Source organism: Mesoplodon mirus, assembly GCF_964341445.2.
Source record: "Mesoplodon mirus genome assembly, chromosome: 1".
Lineage (NCBI taxonomy): Eukaryota > Metazoa > Chordata > Mammalia > Artiodactyla > Ziphiidae > Mesoplodon > Mesoplodon mirus.
Genome location: NC_138976.1, coordinates 30,671,703 through 30,698,870, shown reverse-complemented (window position 1 = coordinate 30,698,870; position 27,168 = coordinate 30,671,703).

The window sequence follows — 27,168 nt, the reverse complement described above, 5'->3', positions numbered from 1 at the left end:
GAGCACAGGCTCCGGACGCACAGGCTCAGCGGCCATGGCTCACGGGTCCAGCCGCTCCGCGGCATGTGGGATCCTCCCGGACCAGGGCACGAGCCCGTGTCCCCTGCATCGGCAGGCAGACTCTCAACCACTGCGCCACCAGGGAAGCCCAACATTTCTTGTAAGGCTAGTTTAGTGGTGATGAACTCTTCTAGTCTTTGCTTATCTGTGAAACTCTTTCTCTCTCCTTCAATTCTGAATGATAACCTTGCTGGGTAGAGTTTCCTTGGTTGAAGGGTTTTTCTTTGCAGCACTATGTCATACCACTCCATTCTGGCTTGAAAAATTTCTATGGAAAAATCAGCTGATAGCCTTATGGGGATTCCCTTGTGTGTGACTCTTTGTTTTTCTCTTGCTGCCTTAAAAGTTTCCTCTTTATCTTTAACTTTTGCCATTTTAATTATGATATGTCTTTAGGTCATCTTGCTTGGGACTCTGTGCTTCCTGAACCTGGATACCTGTTTCCTTTTTTAGGTTAGGGAAGTTTTCAGCCATTATTTTATCAAATAAAATTTCTTCCCCTTTCTCTCTCTCTTATGCTTCTAGGACCTCAATAATGCAAATGTTACTATGCTTGATGTTGTCCCAGAGGTCCCTTAAACTATTCTCATTAATTTTTTTTTCTCTTCTGATTGGATAATTTCCAATACTTTGTCTTCCAGGTCACTTGTGCATTCTTCTGTATCACTGAATCTGCTACTGATTCCTTCTAGTGTATTTTTCATTTTAGTTATTGTATTTTTCAGCTCTGATTGGTTCTTTTTAATATTTTCTAATTCTTTGCTGAAGTTCTCACTGTGTTCCTCTATTCTTTTGCTGAGTTTGGTGAGTATTTTTATGACCATTGCTTTAAATTCTTTATCAGATAAATTACTATCTCCATTTAATTAGTTTTTTTTCCTGGGGTTTTATCTTGTTTTTTCATTTAGAAAAATATTCCTCTGTCTCCTCATTTTGCTTGACTTTCTCTGTTTGTCTCTATGAAGTAGGTGAAATACTTTCCTACCCTGGTCTTGAAGATGTGTCTTTGTGGGGGAGCATCCGTATGCAGTCTGCATGTGCCCATTGGTTTTGGTGGGAGAGTTCTATCTGAGGTTAGATCAGGCTGGAGTTTTTCCCCTGGTGTGCCAGGTCTGTTGTCTTGGCAGGGGCAGGCTGGAGCAGTGGGTAGAGTGGCTAGAGCTGGAGCCTGGTGCAAGCCATGGCTTCTCTTGGGGCATGCTGGTGGATGTCACCTTGGCAGGGGCTGGGACTGGAGCCAGAGGGCCTAGAGCGGAACTCCGTGTGAGCTGGGGCTCTCTTGGGGCGTGCTGGAGCTGCCACCTTGGTGGAAGGTGAGACCAGAACAAGAAGCGCTAGAGCTGGAGCTTAGTGTGAACTGCAGCTTCTCTTGGGGTGTGCTGGCGGCTCTGCCTTGATGGAGAGTGGGGCTGGAGCCACAGGGCCCGGAGCCAGAGCCCCGTGTAGGCTGGGAGTGTGTGCTGGGGTGGTCTTCTTGCAGGTCTTCCAGGCACCAGACACTTTTCAATCTGCTGCCTATGCACTGGGACTGGGAGTGAGCAAGTGTGTATACCCTTAAGAGCAGAGTCTTGATTTCCTACAGCCCTCCAGTTCTCCTGGTTGTAAGCCCCATTGGCTTTCAAAGCCAGATAAGGGGGCTCATCTACCTGGTGCTGGACCCCATGGCTGGGGTGCCCAATGTGAAACTTGAACCCCTCACTTCTTAAGGAGGATCCCCAAGCTTGTGATACTCCCCTCCTCTTCTGAGTCTCCCACTGGCAGGGTGGATCTTGACTAGATTGCTTCTTTTCCCCTCCTATCCATCTTGGTGTGGTTTTCCCTTTATATTCTTGGTTGTAGAAGAGCCATTATGCTAGTCTCCAGGTCATTCTCAAAGAGAGTTGTTCTATATGTAGTTGTAGTTTTGGTGTATTAGTGGGAGGAGGTGAGCTCAGGGTTTTTGTACCCCACTGTCTTGACCCTGCCTTTTGTCTTCTCATCATCTTGACATTGTCTTTCTCAGAGCAGAATCTAATTTAATTTTAATGAAGTCAGCTTATCAAGTATTTTTTTCATGGATTTTACTTTTGGTGTTGTATCTAAAAGGTCATCAACATACTCAGGTAGTCTAGGTTTTCTCCTATGTTATCTTCTAGAAGTTTTATAATGTTATGTTGTTTTACATTTAGATATGTGACCCATTTTGAGTTAATTTTTATGAAGGGTTTAAAGTCTGTGTCTAAGTTTATTTTTTGCATATGGATGTCCAATTCTTCAAGCACCATTTGTTGAAAAGACTATCCTTGCTCCATTATATTTTCTGTGCTCCTTTGTTAAAGATCAGTTGACTATATCTATGAGGTTCTATTTTGGGGCTCTCTACAGACAATTCCTGATGTATGATGGTTCAACTTACAACTTTTCAACTTTACAGTGGTGTGAAAGCAATACATATTCAGTTGGAACTGTACTTCAATTTTTGGATTTTGATCTTTCCCTGGGCTAGCAATATGCAGTCTGATATCCTCTTGTGATGCTGGGTAGTGGCAGTGAGTCACAGCTCCCAGTCAGCCAAGTGATCATGAGGGTAAACAACCAAAACACTTACATCCATTCTGCACCCATACAACCATTCTGTATTTCACTTTCAGTACAGTATTCAATAGGTTATGTGAGATATTCAACACTTTATTATAAAATAGAGTCAGTATTAGATGATTTTGCCCAACTCTAGGCTAATGTAAGTGTTCTGAGCATGTGTAAAGTAGGCTAGGCTAAGCTATGATGTTTGGTAGGTTAGGTGTGTAAATGCATTAAGTTAAATTTCGACTTATGATGTTTTCAACTTCTGATGGGTTTATTGGGTTATAATCCCATCATAAGCCAAGGAAGATCTGTGTTCTCTTTCACTGGTCTACTGTCTATTCTTTTGTCAGTACTATACAGTCTTAATTACAGTAGTAATTAATTAATTACATGTAGCTTTATATTAATTCTCAAAGCTGGGCACTGTCGGACCTCTAAGTTTGTTCTTCAATATTGTGTTGGCCATTCTGGGTCTTTTGACTTTCCATACAAATGTTAGAATCAGTTTGTCAATATCCACAATATTGCATGCTGGGATTTTTATTGAAATTGCATTGAATTTATAGAACAAGTTGTGAAGAACTAACATCATTTTTTTTTTTTTTTGGATACGCGAGCCTCTCACTGCTGTGGCCTCTCCCGTCACGGAGCATAGGCTCCGGACACGCAGGCTCAGTGGCCATGGCTCATGGGCCCAGCCGCTCCGCGGCATGTGAGATCTTCCCGGACCGGGCACGAACCCGTGTCCCCTGCATCAGCGGGCGGACTCTCAACCATTGTGCCACCAGGGAAGCCCAGAACTGACATCTTGACAATATTGAGTCTTTCTGTCCATGAACACAGAATATCTCTCCACTTATTTAGCTGTTCTTTGATTTTGCTCATTAGAGCGTTGCAGTTTTCCTGTTACAGATCTTGTACATATTTTGTTAGATTTATACTTAAGTATTCAATTTTTGGGGTGCTAATGTAAGTGGTATTGTGTTTTATTTTAAGTGGTATTGTGTTCAAATTCTACTTGTTCATTGCTGGTATGCAAGAACAAGATTGACTTTTGTATATTAACTTTGTATTCTGTAATCTTGCTCTAATCACTTACTAGTTTCAGATTTTTTGTTGTTGTTGATTTGCTCAGATTTCTACATTGTCAATTATGTCACCTGCAAACAAGGACAATTTTTTTTCCTTCCTTTCAATCTTTACACCTTCTATTTCCTTTTCTTATTTTATTGCATTAGCTAGAACTTCCAGTATATGTTGAAAATGAGTGGTGAGAGGGGATATCATTGTTTTGTACCTGATCTTAGTGGAAAAGTCTCAAGTTTCTTACACTTAAATATGATGTTAGCTCTAGGGTTTTTGTAGATATTCTTTTATCAAGTTGAAGAAACTTCCCTCTATTTCAAGTTTACTGAGAATTTTTATCATGAATCGTTGTTAGATTTTGTCAAATACTTTTTCTGCATCTACTAGTAAGATCATGTGATTTTACTTGTTTAGCCTAATGATGTGATTGATTACACTAATCACTTTTCAAATGTTGAACCAGCTTTGCATACCTTTGTAGGATAAATCCCACTTCTTTTTTTTTTTTTTTTTAATTTATGGCTGTGTTGGGTCTTCGTTTCTGTGCGAGGGCTTTCTCTAGTTGCGTCAAGTGGGGGCCACTCCTCATCGCGGTGCGCGGGCCTCTCAGTATCGCGGCCTCTCCCGTTGCAGAGCACAGGCTCCAGACGCGCAAGCTCAGTAATTGTGGCTCATGGGGCCAGTCACTCCGCGGCATGTGGGATCTTCCCAGGTCAGGGCTCGAGCCCGTGTCCCCTGCATTAGGCAGGCAGATTCTCAACCACTGCGCCACCAGGGAAGCCCTAAATCCCACTTCTTAATGGTGTACAATTCTTTTTATACATTCAATTTGCTAATACTTTGTTGAGGATTTTTATATCTATATTCATGAGAGATATTGGTTTGTAGTTTTCTTATAATATCTTTGTTTTTGGTATTAGGGTAATGGTGGCCTCCTAGAATGAGTTAGGAAGTATTCCCTCTGTTTCTATCCTCTGAAAGAGATTGTACAGTATTGGGATAATTTTTTTCCTTAAGTGTTTGGTAGAATTTACCAGTGAACCCATATGGGCCTGGTGCTTTTTGTTTTGGGAGGTTATTAATTACTGATTCAATTTGAAAAAATAAATATAAGCCTATTTAGCTTGTCTTTTTTTTCTTGTGTGAGTTTTGCAAGTCGTATCTTTTCAAGAAATTAGTCCATTTCATCTAGTTTATCAAGTTTTTGTGTATAGAGTTTTTTACACTATTTCTTTACTTTTTTCCTTAGTTAGCCTAGCTAAAGGCTTATTGATTTTCTTGATCCTTTCAAAGAACCAGCTTTTGGTTGTATTGATTTTCTCTATTGATTTCCTGTTTTCAGTTTCATCGATTTCTGCTCTAGTTGTTATTAATTCTTTTCTTCTGTTTACTTTGGATTTAATTTGCTTTTCTTTTTCTAGTTTCCTGAGGTAGAAACTTAGATTATTGATTTTAGATCATTATTCTTTTCTAACATATGCATTCAATACTATACATTTCTCTGGAAGTGCTGCTTTTCACTGCATCCCAAACATTTTGATAAGCTGTGTTTTCATTTTTTTAGTTCAAAATATTTTAAAATTTCTCTTGAGATTTCTTGTTTGATTCATGTGCTGTTTTGAAGTGTGTGTGTGGGAGGTTTTGTTTTGTTTTTGTTTTTGCTGTGCCATGCAGCATGCGGGATCTTAGTTCTCCTACCAGGGATCGAACCTGTGCCCCCTGCATTGGAAGCATGGAGTCTTAACCAATGGACCACCAGGGAAATCCCATAAGTGTGTTGTTTAATCTCCACATAGTTTGAGATTTTCCAGTTATCTTTCTGTTATTAGTTTCTAGTTTAATTCCATTGCAATCTGAGAGCAGACATTGTATGATTTCTGTTCTTTTAAATTTGTTAAGGTGTGTTGTCTGGCCTAGAATGTGTTTTATTTTGGTGAATGTTCCATGTAAGCTTGAGAAAGAATGTGTATTCTGCTGTTGTGGGATGAAGTAGTCTATGAATGTCAATTATATTCAGTCCATTGATGGTGTTGTTGAGTTCAACTATGTCCTGATTGATTTTCTCCCTGCTGGATCTGTGAATTTCTGATAGAGGGGTGTTAAAGCCTCCAACTATGAAAATAGAATAATCTATTTCTCTTTGTAATTCTATTAGTTTTTACCTCATAATTTGATGCCAACAAACTGGATAGCTTAGAAGTGAAATATATGACAACAGTAGCAGAAAGTCCAGGAAAAGAGAAATGGAAATATATTATTTTAAGGTCCTTATGTTTGAAATGATATAATACCACTTGAAGGTAGACTTTGGTAAATTAAAGATATACACTAGAGGACTTCCCTGGTGGTGCAGTGGTTAAGAATCCACACCTGCCAATGCAGGGGACACGGGTTTGAGCCCTGGTCTGGGAAGATCCCACATGCTGCAGAGCACCTAAGCCCTTGCACCACAACTACTGAGCCTGTGCTCTAGAGCCCATGAGCCACAACTACTGAGCCCATGTGCCACAACTGCTGAAGCCTGAGTGCCTAGAGCCTGTGTTCTGCAACAAGAGAAGCCCCCACTTGCCACAACTAGAGAAAGCCTGTGCACAGCAGCAGAGACCCAACACAGCCAAAATAAATAAATAAATATTAAAAAAATTTTTTAAAAGATATTCACTAGAGACCATAAGATAACCAACAAAATTACACAGCAAAGTGGTAATAAGCCACTTATTATAATAAGCTAATAAGCTAATAAGCCAACAAAAGAAATACAAGGGAATCAAAAAAAATCTATGAATGCAAATGAAGGAAGAAAGGAGGAAAAAGTAAAGAACCAAGGAGAGGGACTTCCCTGGTGGTGTAGTGGTTAACACTCTGTGCTTCCAATGCAGGGGCTGTGGGTTCAATTCCTGGTCAGGAAACTAAGATCCCACATGCCACACAGCATGGCCAAAAAAAAATCACACACACAAAAAACAAAAAAACAAGGAGGAAAATTGAGAACAAATAGCAAGATGGTAGATTTAAATTAAATCATATCAATAATCACATTAAATGTAAATGATCTAAACACTGAGTTAAAAGACCAAGACCATCAGATTTGATTTTTTAAAAATTTCAACTATATGCTATCTAAAAGAAACCCACTTTAAATATGAAAACATAAATATGTTAAAAGTAAAAGCATGGAAAAAGACATGTCATTTTAACACTATCAAGAGAAAGCTCAGTAGCTAAATTAATATCAAACAAAGTAGATTTTTGAGCAAAGAGTATTACTAAGGATAAAGAGAGTCATTTACTAATAATAAAGTAGCCATCCCATCAAGAGGACATAGCAATCCTAAAAGTTTATGCATCTAATAACAAAGCTGCTCTGGGTACCCTTGGGAACCTCAACCCTAGGACGTGCCCTAAGGGATTCCTGTCCTGGGACTCCAGGTCTCCCAGGAAGTCTCTGGTTAAGGAAAGTGGGGAGCATAGTTATCTCTAACCTATTAATACATTTTCACTTGGTATTTACTTTGTCATAGTGTAGCGAGAGTCCCAGAAGGGTCATGTTCTCTGCACTCTCCTCAGGCTCCTCTATCTTATCTGAGTGATAATCTACTGGGCTTCCCTCAGAAAAAACCTGAAGGGGTCTTGGTGATTGATACCAGCTTTCCCAGGACACTAGCTTGGTCTTGATTAAAATGCTTCAGTGTTACCCCACCGCCTTTAGGATAAAGACAAAATTTCTTAAACTGGTTTTACAAGGCCTTTCACGTTCTTCCATTAATAACCAAATGTGGAGAACTTAATAATTATTTATTGAATAAATAAATATATGAAAGCATCCAAATAAAGAGGAGAAACAGAGACTGGTCTTTGCTTACCTGTACAGTTCAACAATTCTTACCATGTCCATCTCTACCTCACATGCTATATTCCAGCAATATTCAACCCTTCTGATTTCTTAAAATCTTTCTTGATGTTGTCTCACATATGTTACTTTCTCTTCCCCCACCCTCAACACACACACACACACACACACACACACACACTTGCCTAAATAACCTTCATTTTTCTTCAGGACTCACCTTGAAAGATATTTCCTCTGGGAAACTTTTCCATCCTTTTAGAGTTGGTGGTCCTCATTTCCTATATTTCTCATTTATAACAATTATCCTTTTGTGTTCTAGTTATTAATTGTCTGTCTTCTCTTTTAGACTGAAAATACACATACATATATTTTAAAAACTTTGTATAGTTAGTAAATAAATTAATGAAAGCTTCTAAACAGAAAATGGAAACAAAGAGCAAAGGCTGTCCCATTCCTGTAGACAGGATGTCCCAGTTGAACAGAAAGAAAAGAAGGAGGAGCTGAGCCCTGATCTAGAGCCTGGCTTGGCGTCACTAGAGAGGGACATTTATGTGTGTAGCATCAGGTAGTTCTTCTCCAATGACTCAACACCTTCCAGGAATGCAAAGAGAGGGGCTGTACACTATAATGGGCTTACCTGCCTTTGAAGGAGCTAATACAGTGACCCTTCAATGTCTGGCAGTCCAGGGTTTGGCTGAAAGAGATGGGCTCCTGTCTCTTTACTCTGCAACAACCTTTGAGGGTCTGAGAGTGGAGCAGCCTTTTTTTTTTTTTTTTTTTTTTTTGCGGTACGCGGGCCTCTCACTGCCGTGGCCTCTCCCCGTTGCGGAGCACAGGCCCCGGACGCGCAGGCTCAACAGCCATGGCTCACGGGCCCAGCCGCTCCGTGGCACGTGGGATCCTCCCAGACCGGGGCACGAACCTGTGTCCCCTGCATCGGCAGGCAGACTCTCAACCACTGCGCCACCAGGGAAGCCCCTGGAGCAGCCTTTTTGAGGCTGCGGTTTTGTAATGGCATTGATCAGGAAAGCATCAGTGGCCACTGAATTGGGTCTATGAAGAATAGATGGCTTCCAGTAGAGTCATAGGCAAAGGAAATTTCTTGAAGCTAAATTATTTATGTTCATTGCTTTTCCTTTTTAATTGAAAGACATTCCACTGGAAAGAACCTCTTGAAGACCAAGAGGGGATTTTTTAAGAAAAGGGGTTAAGAAGGTAATTGTGGCTTGGAATATCAGGTTTGCTGAGCCAGGTGTCACTCTTACACCACTTTTAGAGGAGGTGGCACTTCCCTGACCTTGGCATTTCCCTTTGGCCATCCTGATCTTGCCTCCTTGCTTTGCCCTTCTTCAGAGCCACAGGAATTATAGTAGTGGTCTGCTTTTCCTTGTTTCTGTTCTTGAAGTTCTCAGAGCTCAGTGAATCTCCCTGGCCTCTGTTCTAGAACTATGAAACCGCATGTCTGCAGGTATACAGAGGTCAGTAGTGGGCCTTGGCTGTCATTTCTTCCTGTATTTTTTGGAAGAAATGATTTTGTTCGCATGATTAAAGAAGGTGTGATGTAGTACAAAGTACATTGAACTTGAATCCAGAAACTTGAAGTCAAATCTGAGCCTTTATTGTGACTTTGGGCAAATTACTTAAAGATGAGGAGGAGGAGAAGAAGAAAAATGTCATTAACTCTATACTTACTGTGTGCTCAATAGTGAATTATCCATTATCTCATTTAATTCTCTTCTATGAGACAGATGTTATTGTTTTCATTTTACTTTAATTATAAAAAGTAACTCAAGGTCATGGCAATTTTTTTTTAAAACAGAAGAAGTGACAATTAGAAGTTCTTATCTACCCCAGACCTACTGTAACCACAATAATTATTTTCTTAGATAGCCTTCCAGAAATGTTCTGTGCTTAAAGTTTTTTTGGAGAAGGTATCAGAGAGAGAGAAGTGATTGAAGCCTTAAAATTGCTGGAGAGTGGAGTGGACAAACTTGTATAAGGAACCCAGGGGCCTTTAGGAAGAGAAAGGATTCAGAACTTTTCTTATCTAAGAGCCAAAATTATTGAAAGGTGACGGGTTTCATCTGATTGGCAGGGAGTGACATTGAGATTCCTAGGATAAAATCTCCATTAGGAGAGAAAGAGATGGACTGTTGGGCTGAAGGTGTTAGGTAATGATGGATCCAGGTCTACATGCCAGATATCTTCCTTTGTCCTTTCTCATCCTGATCTAAGTTCCAGGAGGCTGACCTGTATAGGCTAATAAAATAAACCAATGGACTTCCTCGACTTCCAACTTCTGCTTGATTTTGGCAGTGAAAATCTCCAGCAGGAAATCAGAGGGAGGGCATGGGAAGGAGCTCTAGATATTTATTCCTCTGGCTCATTTTCTAAAGTGTTACCTAGGGCTGGCTACATCTCTAGACTGAAATACATAGTTCCTCTCAAAGTGGCTTTCTCTGCATGACTCTTTTCAGGTTCCACTAACTGCTCCTTTCTCTCATCCTTATGGGCATAGAGGTAGTAACATTCCACTGAGGTTACTAGTTTGGGATTACCCCACTATTCCTTGTGGGTCCTCTATACCCACTCTCTGTAAATAGTCCTTTATTTTTCTAATTCGAAAGTACCATATATATTTTTTGTTGGGACCTTGCTTGATACAGTCAGTTTAGCAGTAGATCCTAGAACCTGCTCCAACTGAGTCATCTTGGTGGCAGGCTTATGACCTGGAGAAGGAGTTGGAGAAATGGTTTGAAGCAATCTTGTCATGGGGCAGCCTTGTTCAAGTATGATGCAGAGAGAAGAGTCAGCCTCCCTCACCTTTTGAGGAACAGTGTCTTCTGGGCAGGAATTTCCACCAGCAATGCTGGCAGCAACCAGAAGCAGAAGCTGTGTGGCTTCAGATGTACCAGTCAACAATGGTCTGTACAATCTTGTACTCACTATCTATTGCTGCATATCAAATCTCCTACAAACAGAGTAGCTTAAAACAACAGCCAGTTTGTTAGTTCTCATTGTTCTGGGCTCAGTAAGAAAGCTCTTGCTGTGGTCTGTCATGCAGTAGCAATCAGGTGGTGGCTGGAACTAGGGTCATCTGGAGGCTTGGGTGAGTTGGACATCCAAATGGCTTCTTCATTCTCTATCTGGCCAGTTGGCGCTGACTGTTGATAAGAATAAATCTGCAGCTGTCCATCAGGGGTTTGATTTCTTCCACAGGACATATTCACATGGGTAGCTTGGAATTCCTCACAGTATGGCTGTCCCAGAGTAGTTAGAATTCTAACACGAAGGCTGGCTTCTCCCAGAACACATTTTCCAAGGGAGTCAGATAGAAGCTGTATCGTTTTTTATGACAGCCTTGGAAGACACGCAGCATTACTTTGGCCACATCTATTGGTCAAAAGTTAGTTCCAGGTCTGCCCAGATTTAAGAGAATTAATATTCAGAGTGATGGGTCACTGGGGGCCGTCTTTGAGGACTAACTGCCATAAGCTCCAGGGATAGTTATTCTGGCACCAGTGATGACAGCAGCAAGGATTAGAGCCACCTCTTTGGAATGCTGAGGTTTCTGTTACAGACAGGACTACAGCACTGAGGGCAAACAGGACTAGCTTTTCATTTCCTTCATTTATATGCAGGCTGGGGTCGCTTTGGAAAATCAGGAAAGGGACTGGACTGGAAGTCTTGCAAACGGGGGGCTTAAGCCCTACCTAATGCTAATACGTGATACCTTAGAACACATAGCATTAGGGAGGCAAAATATCCCAGTGTCATATAAATGGAGAAACTGAAGCTCAGAGAGATTAAATAAATGGTAGTGTCAAGATTCAAACCTAGGTTTGACTGCTGCCCAAAATTCTTAATACTAAGCCAGGGGGATAGAACTCAAAATGTCTACAGGGGCCAGACAGGTTCAATAAATGCATCAAGCTAGAGTAAGACAACTGGCAAGAAGCAGCTTATATTGCAGCCAAGCTGAACACCTGCCTAAAGTAAAGAAACGTCCTTTTAACCTACTTGTAGACAAAACCATATTAAGCAGCCAAACAAAACTCAGCCCGAGGGCAGTGGCATAGGTGGTGGAAATGATAGCTGTAGACAATTGTGATGTGTTTGTGCCTTTTCTTCCTATGGATGGGGTTAGAATTTGCAGACTGGTGTTTTTCGTCACTTTCCTGTAGAATGGCACATAAAGATGCAAGTACTCTGTGAAAAGCCCTTTCCCACACTCCTGCCCAAGGGCTGTCAATTAAATTCTACTACTGTTTCCCCAAATATACTATTTCATTTAATCTGCACATAGCCTTTGTAAGGCAAGTATTACTATCTTCATTTCACTGATAAGAACTGATTGCAGAGAAGTTACACAACTTATGCAGGATCATGCAGTGTTAGAGCCAGAATTCAAAGCTAGGTCTATATGATCCAGAGTCCCTGATTTTTCTTCTATTCTAATGCTGTCTTCATTGCTTAACCTCTCTTCTTTATTTGCAAAATCAAGATAATAGTACCTGCTTTGCCTACCTGAGAGGGTCATTGTGAAAATTAAACAAAAATGAATATTAAAATGTGTATCAAAGACTTGTCACTTGTAAAGTGCTAAACACAAGCATGCTGTTGTGTTGATTTATTTAACAAAAATGTATTGAGAATTTACTATGGGTCAAGCACTCACGCTGGAATACTGCAGTGAGCACACCAGATGAAAGAAAGATCCTGCATGCATGAAGTTTACATTCTATTGAAGCATCCGTACAATAAACTAAATAAATATGTAAATTATCTATAACATTTTGGAAGTGATAAATGCTAAAGAGAAAAATCAAGCAAGAAGGGAGATCGGGAGGGGCAAGGGGCAGGTGCACTCATAACTAAGGTAGTCAGGGAAGTCCTCTCTATTAGGACAGGAAAGACCCCACGTCTTCTTGGCTAAGGGGTAGCGAAGTGCAGTCCACTGGTCAGATCTGCCATGGCCTGTCCTCATAAGGCACACAAACTAAGAATTTTCTTAAAACATTTTTAAAAGGATTATAAAATAGCAAAGAGGAATATGTGACTGAAAAGCTTAAAATATTTATTATCTGGCCTTTTACAGAAAAAGTTTGCTGATTTGGCCCATTTTTTTATCCCACTGCTGTGGCAGCCATCTTTGCACAGGTGTAACTTGACAACATCTGGCCTCAGCTGCATTGAGCATCCCTTGCTTTCTGCCTCCTTCCGCTTCCCATTCCCGATGGAAATCTGCCTGGCCCTCACACATGTGCAGCCTGGAGGTGTGAAGTCCTTAACACCCTATGGGGCAGCCTGTGACAATGGGGAATGGGGGCTGATGGATAAATGCATCCCCCCATCCCTCTCTCAGGCAATTCCTCTCTTCTGTGTCACATTCTATACGCCTCCCCAGAAGGTCCTGGATTAAGCTCCGGTTGCTCAAGGTAGTGACAAACTTGGTAACACTTTGACTTTTCCTTTCTCTGTTTCTTTCCCTCTGGTTCCTCTCTCTTGCTTCCTAACAGGTCTGTCTCAGGCTCTGCTTTTGAGGGGAAACCCAGTCCAAGACAATTGGTATCAAGAGTGGCCCTAGAAAGCTGGCTCTCAGGCTGAGACTCTGGGACTGGGCTTTGGTTAATCTTCTGTGTGAAATGATGAACCACTGAAATATTTTGAGCAGACAAGTAACCTGATCTGACTAATATTTTAAAATAATCATTCTAGCTGTTGTACTGAAAATGGACCTTAGGGAAGATGTTTGCCCTGGCAGTGATGGTCACAGTGAAGGTAATGAGGAATGGTTGCATTCAGGATATAATTTGAGTCAACTAGATTTGCTGATGGTTGGATATAAATTATTAGAGAAAGAGAGGCATCAGAATAACTGTATGTTTGGCCTGAACAACTTGAGAGACTGAGTTGCTATTAATTTTGATAGGAAATACTATGGGAAGAACAGGTTTAGAGAATCAGTGTGATGCGTCATTATTTTTTTCATTTATTCTTTCTTTCAATTTGTCAAATATTAAATGAGTAGCTACTCTATAACAGACACTGTGCTTGGCTCTCGAATTAAAAGGTGAATAAGAAAAATACAACTCAGTCCTCCTAGGCACTCAAAGTCCAGTAAATTTGGTGTTTATAATTTAGTGTGATAAATTATGTGGTGATTAGAGGAAGGGTCCTAAGACCAGAATGAAGGAAGAGGAGGAGGGTGGAGGGAGGAGGAGAACAAGGAAGAGGACAAAGAAAAATTTCCTTGATATTGAGCTTCCACTATACACCTGGCTCTGAATGAGCTGCTTTATCCCATTTAGTTTCACTTAGTCCTCTCTATACCTCTGTTATGTAGACACTGGAAGGAGTAGTGGTGGGGCTCAATGCGCTGACATTATCTCAAGTTTTGTAAGAACTTTTTTCCTCTTCCTAAATTTAAACCTAAATCTTAGGATGTCACCAATTTGTAACCAGCTATATCACAGGAAATCACAGGAACGGGTACAAGATGGCTGTGCCTCCTTCCTTATGGGCGAAGGCTCTGCTCCTCTGATCACTCTTTCCCCAGGGAAGGAGGAGGTGGAGCGGGAGAGCTACCCATCTACATGAGCTTTGAACCCACCTAGACACTGTTTACAATTCAGATTAGTGTTTGGTCCTCTTGGGAGAAGAGGGAGGTAAGTGGGCAGAAAAGTGGAGAATTTCTTCTCCTCCTGAAGGTAGGATTACCTCCCTTTTATAGATGAGAGGTTTAGTAACTGGTCCTAGCTCAGCTAAGTAGCAGAGCCCATGTCCAACCTAGGTCTGTCTGACTTTGTTGACTCTGCAAAACCAGTGTCTGTGGCCTTTGAAAAGAGAACCTGTAGCCAAATGGAGAAAAAACATGGCATATTAGAAGCTGCTTTTAAAGGTCTAGAGGGCACAGGAGTTCTTAGGGCACTAGAGAGTACCAGGACAAATGAAATTTATGGGCCATGTGGCTGAACATGCCATGAAAATATTGGGCTTGCCAGATTTCAGTTCTTTCTGAGAAGAGCTTAGATCAAGAAAACAAGCTGAGATTGGCTAATTGTTACCCAGATTTCTGACCCTGCTGAAATGTCTCTCATGTGATTCTGCCTGGATTTCAACCTGCCATGCTCCTGTTTCTTTCTTTTAATAATTAAAAAAATATGAAAATAACTTAATTTTTCTGATTATAAAAGTAATCCATGCTCATTGTAACAAACAATAAAATCAAAAATTTATAGAGAATACTTAAAAAATTATCCATAATACCACAACTCAGAGATATCACAGTGAACTTGTTGGTACACATCCTTCCAGATTTCTAAACTATATCTACATTTACAAGTGTGACACGATGTCCTTTCCCCAACTTGTTAGTACATTCCAAATTTGGAGTAACTGAGGAAGGTTTTGAACAGTGTAACTCCAGGAAGAGAGTGAATCAGATCTACCATAGATCTGATTATGGTAGGAGCCTCTTCTCTTTGTCTCCTACACCTATCAGGTCCAGGGTAGCCTCCTGGGGTATCCTGAGAGTCTAGAATGAAGGCTTGACACCTGTTGAAAAGTTGGAGAACAACTGAATAGAGAAGAGATGCCAACTCTGGAATCTCCAGGCCTGTGGACTCTGTTTCATTTGAAATATAGGACTTGAAACCCACACTAAAGTTTTGATTATTCTTCTGGCCTCCATATGTATTCTCAATGCACTGAAGCAGGAGTCAGCAATCTTCTTCTGTTAAGGGCCACATAGTAAATATTTTAGGACTTCTGGACAATACTATCTCTCTACTCAACTCTGCCACTGTAGCACAAAAGCAGCCATAGATATGTAAATGATAGGCGTGAGTGTATTCTGACAAAACTTTATTTATAAAAATAGATCGGAGGCTGGATTTGGCTGGAGGGCCACAGTTTGCTAATCCTTGCACTAGTTAAGGAAGAACATTTTGGAAGAAATTGTAGCATTTTCTCTGCATTACCAGAGGCAGAGCACTAGGCCTACACACACACATACACACACACACTCTCAACACATTCACTCACACTTTTCACTTTTTAAAATTGTGGTAAAATATACATAAAATTTACCATTTTAATCATTTTTAAGAGTACAGTTCAGTGGTATTAAGTACATTCACATTGTTGTGCAAACATCATTACCGTTTATCTTCAGAACTTTTCTCATTTTGCAAAACTGAAACTCTGGACCCAGAGTTAAATAACTCATCACCCCTTACCCTCAGCTCATGGCAACTACCATTTTACTTTCTGTCTTTGTGAATTTGACTACTATAGGTCTCTCATGTAGTTGAATTTTACATAGTTTGTCCTTTTGTGACTGGCTTATTTCACTTGTAAAATCTACTTGGGAAAGTACAATTGCAGGACAAACAAAATTAGAGCAGGTCATACTGTGACCTACAGTGACAGGGAAGCTCCCCATTAACCCCATCACAGTAAGTGATCTGAGTTCATCTTTTTTTTTTTTTTTACCCTGATGAACTTGGCAGGCTAAACCAGTACATCTATCAGTGGATGACTGGTATTTATAAATAGTCCCCTTTGCTAGACATTTAGGTTATTCCCAACGTTTTGTTATTACAAACAGTGCTTCAATAAGCATCTTTGTACATAATCCTTTTCTGCATATCTGATCACTTTTTGGTGATAGCTGAGTGATTATATCTTCAGCAGTAACTTTGTTGTGACAGTGGATTGTTTGGCCTCCAAAAAGTTTAGTATCCAAGATTACTTCATGCTAAAAACATTGCTTTACTGGTCTTAAAGAGAACTGGCAAGAGCTAGACAAGACATCAAGACTTCAGCCCTACAGATTTCTTCTCAGGGTAGAGATCCAGCTTGGTGGTGGAGGACAGAAAATCAGGCAGGACAGTAGAGCAAGACTGACCAGGAAGAAACTCCCTGGACTTAAGCCCAAGCTGGCGAACTGAGCCTGTTCATTGTGCATGCCATAGAGGGTGAGGGAGAAGTGGGGATGGAGTCCTCTGATGAGTAGTTACATAAGCTAGAGGGATTTCCCCTAGCTTAATGAATCCTTGGTCTGTTGGATTTATAGGAACCTGGAAGGAAGGAAGTAATCACACAGTACTGTCACATACTGTGAAACTGGCTGTAGTAGAATTATTCAGTCATGTCCAATTTTCTCCACTTTCTGGGCATGTAGAAGGGTATGTGTTCTTATCTCTTGCAGGCAGTCAGGGCCATGTGACTAGTTCTAGCCAATGGACAGCAAACGGAAGTACCATTGTGTCATCTCCAGGATGAGATGGTGAAAAACTCAAGCTTGATCCTTTTAGCCTTCCACCATCTTAGAATACCTGAAGATGTTCTGTTGTGATGGTGACATTACAAGATAGAACCTCCTTTAGCTTGATTGACTGTGTGGAGTGCTGATTCCCATGTATTGTGATGAGAAATAAATTTTCTTATTTTAAGTTGCTGAGTTTTTAGCACTGTTGCCTATTCTATCCTGACTGATATACTGTCCCTGTGCATGGTCAAGTGGTAGAGTTGGCGTCTAACTCTAAGTCTCTCTAACCTTAAAGCCTACATTATTATCCCTAAATCTTGAAGGTCTCTGGTTGGTGGGATCTTGGGAACACAGTGGTTTTGAGGCTAGGATACCAGATCTTGAATCTAAGAGTATGACTAATCCCTAAGCTCATAGGATTGAGAGAAAGAGAACACAGGCTACTGATAATACCTCCTGCTCCTATTAGAAGTAGGAACTGGTTTGGGAGGCTGACCCCACAGGCAGAGACATCCATGGATCCAATATTAGGTAGATGAGTAAAGCAAAAAGAAGAAAAATGAGAGGAGGATGAGAGTTGGTGATGTTCCTTGTTACCACTGAAAATCAAGTAATCTCATTTCTAGAATGACAATGCAGATTCATTGAATTTTTTCCCCAAACTTCCATCCTGGCTTATACTGCTGTATGTGGGCAGGCAAGGCATCAGAAGTCACAGGTATCTTAATGTCAAGAGTTATTCATCTGGTGCAGAATAGAGTGACAGCTCACTGATAAATAGTATTCTTTTGGATCAAGTCACCTTATCTGTATGTCTTGCAGTCTCAGCATCAAATCATTCCTCCCAGGCTTAGGCTTCAAGTGGGCCCTGGGTGATAGGTCCCTGTACTCTGCAAAATCTCTGGAGAACTTCTCAGCTCTCTTTAGGTTCGTCAGGCCAAATTCATTGACAGCTTTAGTCTCTCCTAGGCTCCTAGAGACTAGAAGAGGGAAGAATGTTGTGGAGGATTTCCCTATATTTTCTCTTTCATATTGGAGCTTGGAATAAAAACTGGAACTCCAGGAAGAGAGACACAGTGGAATTTCAGGGTTCCCAATGGGAAAGAAGAAATACAAAAGTCACTTTTTTGGAAGTTCTATTTTATCACCTCAACCATGGGCATGATACCTACCTTACAAGGTTGCAGCAAAAATTAAGTGACATACACTTAATATAGTGCCTGGAAGGCAGCTAAATAAGTATTCATTTTCTTTTCTTCTATTCTATGCCCAACCGTTTTGTTCTTTGTTCAGATCTTGTAAGGAAAGTGTATTAAACAGGGCCATCTCATTTCTGAGCCACACATCATCAAGAGATCAACAATTACAGGATTACACAAGTCATTGACACAAATTTGTAGAATGTACAACTCAACCAAGCATACCCAGTCTGTGGGGCTTGCCCTCCATCATTTCACTGGGTTCTTTTGGTTGCAACACATAGAGACTCAGTCAGGCTAGTACAAGAAATGTCTGAGGGGCAAAGGGGAGAAAATCTCATGGAAATCCAAGAACAGCAGGCAAAACAGGGCCAAGCTGCATGGCACTGGAGGTGGACAGTGGACCAGTGCCTCTAAGGATCTCAGCAGCAGACTTCAGGGATTTTCTCTAAAGTGTTCCCCAAGGAATGCCACACATTGTCCCTTAGGTCTGCTTCTCTGTGTCTGCCCATTTCTCTTCTTGCTAAAAATGGACTTCTTCTCTGTATACTCTGTGTCTTTTCTCTACCTCATGGTTTTTTTCTGACTTCTAACTTGGTTCATTTATCACTAGTTGTGGCCTCTCCAGCTTCTCACAAACTTGTGACCTTTAAGCATCTGTATACTGCCCAATTCCATCTATATTTCCCAGTTTAAATTCCTAAGAGTAGAATTGAGTTGGTCCAGTCTTCCCTATCTGGCAGATCTTTCTCCTGGGCCACATAATAAACCTCTGTCTGCCTTGGGGTCAGGTGTTCATGCTAGTATGGCAGGAGGGAGAATTTGAAGGTTTGAAGGAAGCCAGATGGCTGCATGGTGGAATTTGGGTATAGCTGCCTGAAGCTGGGAGCTGCAGAAAGACAGTTTCCTGTAGAAATGGCTATGCATATGGCACACATGCCTTGATTGGCATGTAGAGCAGAGATTCATTGAATTTTGAATTTTTCATTGTCCAATTTAGAAGTAGCCTTGTCCAAATCCTGTAGTTTATATATGAGGACCAGAAACTCAAGAGGTACACTGATCTGCCCAGGGTTACATAGTAAGTAGTAGAGCAGAAATTAGAATTTGATTCAGTGTGTTTTCTAGTATGTTAGGTATAAATATTTTTTAAAATCTTGACGGCCTAGTATGTGTGAAGCACTGGAACAAACCAAAGGAAAATCCTTGCCCTTGGGGGCTTATATTCTAGAGGGGGAAGAAAGACAGTAAATCCAATCATGCAAAATAAGTAAATTATATAGTGTTAGAAAGTGACAAGTGTTATGGGGAAAAAAGAGGTACGAGGATTAGGAGTGCCAGGGGAGGAGAGCTATAATTTAAAATAGGGAGTTTGTACTTTACTGTATACCTGAAACGAACACAACATTGTAAATCAACTATACTCCAATAAGAATTTAAAATAAAATAAAATAAAATAAAATAAGGAGTTCAGTGTAGGCCTTAATGGGATGATGAGAGAGAGCAAGTTCCTGAGAAATAAGGCTATGTGTATTCCTTCCTCTCCCCTTGGCCTAATACCTTGACAGCGGTGAGTATGGAATAACTGTTTATTGAACTGAACACTTGTAGAAACGTCCTGAAGGTTAAGGAGGACAAGAAAAGGTTCTAAGATTATCTTCTTTTTTTGGTATCTTTCTGCATAACTTCATTCCAGCAGCACGCTTCATGAAGCCCCCGCGTTATCATATGAGTCATTACAGAAATGTGCCCTTTCAGTACTCCTGGGACTATTAGACTCATGAAATGCCTTGTAAGCACTCTTAATACAAAGTTGTGGGAAGAGATTTAATTAACATAGAAAACAAAACCAGAGCATTAAACACAACACGACCCAAAGTCTCACAGAATCCCATTCCCTTGGAGGCATTGGAACAGTGGGGAGGCTCTTTGTCAGTGGTGTGCTGGTAAATGTCTGACAACCGGCTCTCTAGGGCAGGGAGGAGATTATGATTTGTAGGTTTGCCTATTTCTGTGGTGTAAATACTCTGTGGTTGATTTAAAGTTAAGTTAAAATGTGACATCATTGAACATGGGCTTGGGAAGAGATGAGAAGTAGCACACTGTGATATAGTGTTGCCTTCATACAGATAGCATTGATGTAAGTAACCTTAACAGCATATCTAAATACAGTAAAATAATTAGGAAGTGATGAGTTTTGAGTATTTATTATCATTGCATTTAATATAAGTTACTTAACTGAAAGTTTACATAATTTTAAATAATGTTTTACAACCATGTTAAACAGCCAGTTAGCAAAAGTTCTGGAAACTTAACAATTGGCTCTTGTGAGCAGTTGCAGTACACCACTGGTACTGGGTCCTTCCCAGTGCATGCTGCTTCCTTGACAAGGACCAGTTCATTCCATGAATACTTGGGGATCAAATGTAAGGACAGCTCCATTGCTTCCTTGTCACCTCACTGCTTAATCTCCCCATGACTGCCGTCTGTGCCTTCTGCCACATGACAGGAGTAAGTGGGGTTTTGTAAAGTCTTAGGAGAGTGTCCTTTTCCAGGTCAGAGCCACCTGCATTCGGCACATGCTTTTATTCTTCAGTGGAGGTTGATGTCTCACACCCCCACATTCTCTACCCTATGGTGCTCATGCGCCCTTTACTGTGTTCCACTGCCATGCTCTGGGCTGTCAGATATCAGCTGTGCAGCGAGCATTTGTGGAGTGCACACTGTGTGCTAACTCCCCTCCTACTTGTGTTACTGGGTGCCAGGCCCTGTGCTCTGACACCCATTCTCTCATGCGGTCCTTAGAGCAACCCAACTAGATGGGTCTTAGTATTTCAGTATTACAGGTGAGGGAACTGTGGCCTAGAAAGGGGAAGTGACTTGCCCACAGTCCAGAAGTCATGTCTTCAGTGAAACATTGCCTTTGAGATGTAATATGTAGGCAAACACCTGTTACCCCTCAGCTGGCTGCTGCCAGTGTGGACTTGTTTTATTCAATTTAGGGGGACTCAGGCCTCCTTTCTGGTGTGCTCTAGCACAGAATATCAGGAGGGGGATGTTTGGGTAGAAGGGCAGAGCTAGATTTTGGGTCAGGTCTGCTTTCTGGGAATGTCCATGACCCCATCGCATTCACTCACACGCACCTGTGGCCGCTGGAGCCTGGCTCCTGGCTCCTGAAGGAGAATAGCCATTAGGAGGCCAGCGCAGCCTGTCCCAGTACAAGCGCTGAGAGCAGCTGTGTGCAGAGCAGCCCAGGTGCCTTCCAGCTGAGCAGCAGATGTGTCCTCTGGCAGCTTTCTTGAAGGCAAGCCAGTTTTAGCTACAGAGCAAATGTTGAGGACCAAGCAGGAGGAGGTGAGGGTTGTATGATCATAAGGATTTATTTCCCAGAAGACTTGCGTTCAAGTCAAAGTGCTCCTACTTATTAGCTTTGTAGCCCTGGGTAAGTCATTAAAACCCTACACAGTTTCCCCTTCTGTGGAATGGGGAAAGGGTGAAGTATGAGAGTGGCTACCATTTATTGAGGGCTCTTCATGTGTAAGGTGCTGCACTCAGCATGCGTTCAACGTTACCATACAAGGTAGTTCCTAGAAAAGACAGCCCAGTGCCAGACACATGGTTAGTATGCAACAAATGCCAGCTATTATTTTATTAATCCTAACAATCCTGTGATCAATAATAACGACAGAAAGAATAATTGTTGCTAGCATTTCCCGTGCACTTTCTATGTAGTCAGCTATTGTTTTAACTTATTAACTGAATTAACTTATTTAACTTTCCCAACTGTCCCATGAGGTTGGTTCTATTTTTAACTCCATTTGACAAATGAGAAAAATTGGAGCACAGTTAAGTTAAATACATTGCCAAGGACACATAGCTAGAAAGTGACATAGGTGATTTTATTGTTCCCACTTTACAAAGACAGTTACTGAGGCACAGAGGGGCTGCATGGCATGGCGAGGGTCAGAGTCAGCAGAATCCTTCTCAGGGTTGTTAGGCAGGTGAAATGACGTAATGGAATGAAAACTGCTTATTGAACTGTTCTTCTGTCTGCTCCAGCCAGGGGTGAGTAAGCTTCACATGTTCTGCTTTTTCTAGTCTAGATATACCATCTGGCTTGAGACCCTGGGGCCTTTAGGAAGTCCTGTTTAGACCTAGCTGATTATCTTGGTGGGTGTTGGAAACCAGTTTGGTATGTAGGTCCTGGACTTACCATCCCTTGGGAAAGCCCAGGAGTCACTGCTTGTCTGAATTCAGAGCTGCTACCAGCTGGAAGCCTCCAGGAGGGAGCTAACTGACAACTGACCACCATCACGTGTAGCTGGGTTACCAGCGGTTACCCTGTGGGTCTCCTTCAGCCACAGTGACCATCTCCAGGTGCCTGAGCCCTTACTGGTACCCAGGACATCAGGCAGCTAGGCAGGGGGAGGGGACCTGAGGCCCCCAGTGAAGTGGAGATAATCAGGGTGTCAGGGAGACTCTCTCAGCTCCCTCTCCCCACTGGCCCCCCACATAACTTCTCTGCCACCTGGGAACATTCCCTCTTCCCAAGTTCCCACTTCCCAGGATGGAGTGGGGAGGAGAGTTGGGTTTTTGTGGAGTGGTCCCAGTGTGGAGTGGTCCCAGAACCCCAGAACTGAGACGTTCTTTGAGAGCAAGTCAGTGTCACATGCCTCTAGGACTGTCTCCTTATTACATTGAGAGCTCCTCTGGGCAGGAGCAGCTTGGGGTCCCCCACTATCCTGAGTCAGCTCAGGGCCAGGGATGGTGTTGGGGACAGTCATGTTTCCTGAGAGAAGGCCTCTTGTGGTTACTGGGTTGGAACTTGGTGTTGTGGGTGGAGGTGGCAGTGGCAGCATGGTGTGTGTGTGTGTGTATATGTGTGTGTGTGTGTGTGTGTGTGTGTGTGTGTGTAAGGAGTTTTAGGGGAAGGGGAACCAGAGTCAACCTTGTCTGGAAAGGAGCAACTGTGCCAGGCTGGTTGTCCTGTTTAGCAAATGTGTACACTGCTGGTGTAGCAGGAAGGCTTTGAATACAGCTGGACGTGGCCTTGACTGCTTGCTCCCTCTTGTACTGTGTGGATGAGATGGTGGTCATGCACGCTCTTCCTCTGAGCCTGTTCATCCCTAAAGGGAAGGAATCGTTCCCCCGTGTGCTGGTCTGTCCTGGGTAGAAAGGGTGAGAGCCTTCCTGTCTGTCCCACTGTGAGTGTCTTTTACCAAACGAGGGAGCAAGGAGGTAGGGGAACAAGGAGACTGGCTCAGCGTCTCCTGGCTGGGACGGGCATTTGCTGCTCCTTAATCCTCTGTGCCTGGAAACCCACGGGGGCAGCAGGGGAGCTTCTGACAGGAGACGAGGTACAGGAGAGGCCCAGCTTCCTAAAAATGGAGTCCTCACCAAGTTCTGCTGGAGGTTTGAGCTGTTCTCTTACTAAAGGGCATATAAATCCCTGCAAGGAGCACCAGGATGGAGGACAGAGATTTGGGACTCTGGCTTACATCATCCCTTGAATTGCACCAGGGGGTGGGGACAAGTTTCACTGTTTAGGCATTTTTTTAAAACTAATTTATTTATTTATTTATTTACTTTTGGCTGCCTTGGGTCTTCGTTGCTCCACATGGGCGTTTCTCTAGTTACAGTGAGCGGGGGCTGCTGTTCGTTGTGGTGTGCGGGCTTCTCATTGCAGTGGCTTCTCTTGTTGCGGAGCATGTGCTCTAGGCACATGGGCTTCAGTAGTTGTGGCACACGGGCTCAGTAGTTGTGGCTTGCGACCTCTAGAGTGCAGGCTCGGTAGTTGTGGCGCACGGGCTTAGTTGCTCTGTGGCAGGTGGGATCTTCCCGGACCAGGCTCAAACCCGTGTCTCCAGCACTGGCAGGCAGATTCACCACTGCGCCACCAGGGAAGCTCTCACTGTTTAGGCATTTGAAGGAGGTCCCACCTGGGTGCTCCCTTGTTGCCCCACCTTCCTGTCTCCTCCTCCCCACACGACAGAGTTCCCAGACCTTGTCCCTCATATCTTGTAGACGCTGCACTGCAGGCTGCAGCTGGATGTGAACAGAGGTTTCCTCTGCCTAGGCTCCTGCTAAAGACAAGGGAGTAGGTAGCATGGACAGGCGATAGACTAAGCTTCCTGGGGGTGGGCTCAGGGGGGAGGGTGAGAACTGGACTTCAGTTTGGTGTCCCTCTGCAAGTAATGACTGAGCCCTCTTTCTTCCTGATTAATCTTAAGGCAAATGTCTGTACCAGAATTATTTTCTTATGAAGATCATACAGTCCAGTATAACATAAAATTCCTCCAATTAAAGTGATTTGACTCTAGACGTGAAATATTAACCTTGACATTACTGTGCTAATGCTATGTTCTCCTCCTCCCAGGGCCTATTTTCACTGCAAAGGGACTCTGAGTCAATGAAGATGAATTGAAACGTCCACAAAACCTGTCTTTGTCCCCCCTAGATCTTCCTTGAGAGGAATTGGTGGTGGGTAGAGATTCTCAGTTCATATATCCACAAATATTAGTTCCCTTCACCCCCCTTATAGGATTTTACACTTTACAGGATCACTTCCATATGCTTTATGTGAATCCTTAAAACACAAGTCTAGAGTAAGTACTCTCCCCCATCGCCAAGTTATAGATAGAGTATCTAAGACTCAGAGGGGTGACTGAGTTGCCTAAGGTCACACAGCTATCAAGCAGCTCAGAGTTTGTCGAATTGCCTCCTGTGCCCTCTTGCCTCTGCTCAGCTGGTCCAGCCTCCCCTTCCTGTGGGGAGGCCACACACCACCAGCTAAGAGAGGAAGTGCTCAAAAGATGCCCAGCTGCAGCTGGTGCAGGGCTCAGGGGGCTTGCCGTTCCTCCTGAAGCTGACAGCAATGGGGTGGGGGTTAGAGGGAGCAGATGTCCTGTAGGCTGGGAGTTCAAGTCACCATGGGCAGCACGGGAAAACTGGAGGGAATCCATCTATCACCTGCCTTCAAACTTGTGTGTGGTTGTTTCTGTGCCCCACCTCCCAGTGGATGGCTGCACCATCCACCAGCTGCCCAGCTGGAAACCTGCTGTGATCCTAATATCCTCAAATCCTCACATCCTCTTGACTTACTGCCCAGTCAGTCACTAGGTTGTGTCCTGTCTACCTCTTCCATAGCTCTCCTGCAGTCCCCTCTTCTGAATCTCCATGGCCAGCACTCTGGCACTGTGTCTCCCTTCCCCAGTCCAGGGCACTCTGCCTCCAGGCTCTTTCCCTTCCTCCAATCTATCTATCTTCGAAGGAGTCTTTGCAGTGATTTTTAGAAAGAAAAAAAAAAGTACAAATCTATTTGTGTTATCCTTTAAAATCTTCCCACTGGCTCGACATTACTTTCTGAATGCAATGAAAACCCTTTAGCTGAGGCATTAAACTTCTTTTATTTTTATTTAACATCTTTATTGGAGAATAATTGCTTTACAATGGTGTGTTAGTTCCTGCTTTATAACAAAATGAATCAGCTATACATATACATATATCCCCATATCTCCTCCCTCTTGCGTCTCCCTCGCACCCTCCCTATCCCACCCCTCTAGGTGGACACAAAGATCTCCCTGTGCTATGTAGCTGCTTCCCACTAGCTATCTATTTTACATGTGGTAGTGTATATATGTCAGTACTACTCTCTCACTTTGTCCCAGCTTACCCTTCCCCCTCCCCGTGTCCTCAAGTCCATTCTCTATGTCTGTGTCTTTATTCCTGTCCTGCCCCTAGGTTCTTCAGAACCACTTTTTTTTTTTAGATTCCATATATATGTGTTAGCATACGGTATTTGTTTTTCTCTTTCTGACTTACTTCACTCTGTATGACAGACTCTAGGCCCATCCACCTCACTACAAATAACTCAATTCCATTTCTTTTTATGGCTGAGTAATATTCCATTGTATATATGTGCCACATCTACTTTATCCATTCATCTATCGATGGACACTTAGGTTGCTTCCATGTCCTGGCTATAGTAAATAGAGCTGCAATGAACATTGTGGTATGTGACTCTTTTTGAATTATGGTTTTCTCAGGGTATATAAACTTCTTATGTTGGCCCCTGCTTGCTTCTCTAGCTTCACCTCCCCACGTGCATGTTCTGCTCTATCACATGCTGAATTTGCCAAACTCCGTGCGTTGTGTCATCTCCCTTTCTGCCCTGCTCACTCCTACTCCCCCTTTTGTTGTTACCTCCTCTGCAATGCCTTCCCCTCAACACCTCCACCGAGACTGGCTTGAGTGCCCCTCCTCAGTACCCCTCCATGTTTATCCCCACAGGAGGGAGGGAGTGAGAGAAGCTGGGAAGGTGGTTGAGAGTCTCCTACAATGGGGTGCCCAAAAGGCATTTTAAATAGAGAGGCTACACATTTATTGTCAAGTTAGTTTGTTCATTTTTAAGTGAGGCAAACCACTTCAATGTCCTCTCCCTCCATTTTCTCAACTGTCAGTAAAGTGTATCAGTATTCAGGAATATTTGTGTGAGTGGGTTTGTGTGTGTGCCTGTGGGGAGGGCAGCACTGAGGAAAGGGCTTTGAAGTTGAACACCTGGATCACTCTGGAGACCACAGGTGTGAAATAAGATCCAGGGGAGACCTTGGAATGTTGGGAGCCCCTGGGGAGCCACGAAATCTCAAGGAGGCCTTTGAACTGCCTTAGGACATTGAGTGGGGATTTTGAGACCAACAATTGGAGGAGCATCCACCTCCCCCTGATATCTGAATATTAGAAATTAAAGCAAATCTCCAAGGGGCGCTGTGGAAGTAAGAATAAGATGCACTTTTGTGTCTTAATAATTTAGCTGCTAGGGAAGCAGTTGGGGTGGGGGGAAGAGGCGGGGGCTGGACACTCATCTTCCAGATACTTGTGGCTCCCTCCCCGACATCATTCAGGTCTCTGCTCATAGGTACCCTCCTCAGAGAGGCCTTCTATGACCAACAGAACTAATGTTTGCCTAAAAACAGTAGTTTCAAAACCCTCTATCTTAAAACTAGAATACTCTGACAGGTATCATGTTATTTATCTATCAATCTATCAATCATCTATCTGTAATGGGTCATTTTTTTATGCTTTCATTTTATTTATTTTTTATACAGCAGGTTCTTATTAGTCATCCATTTTATACA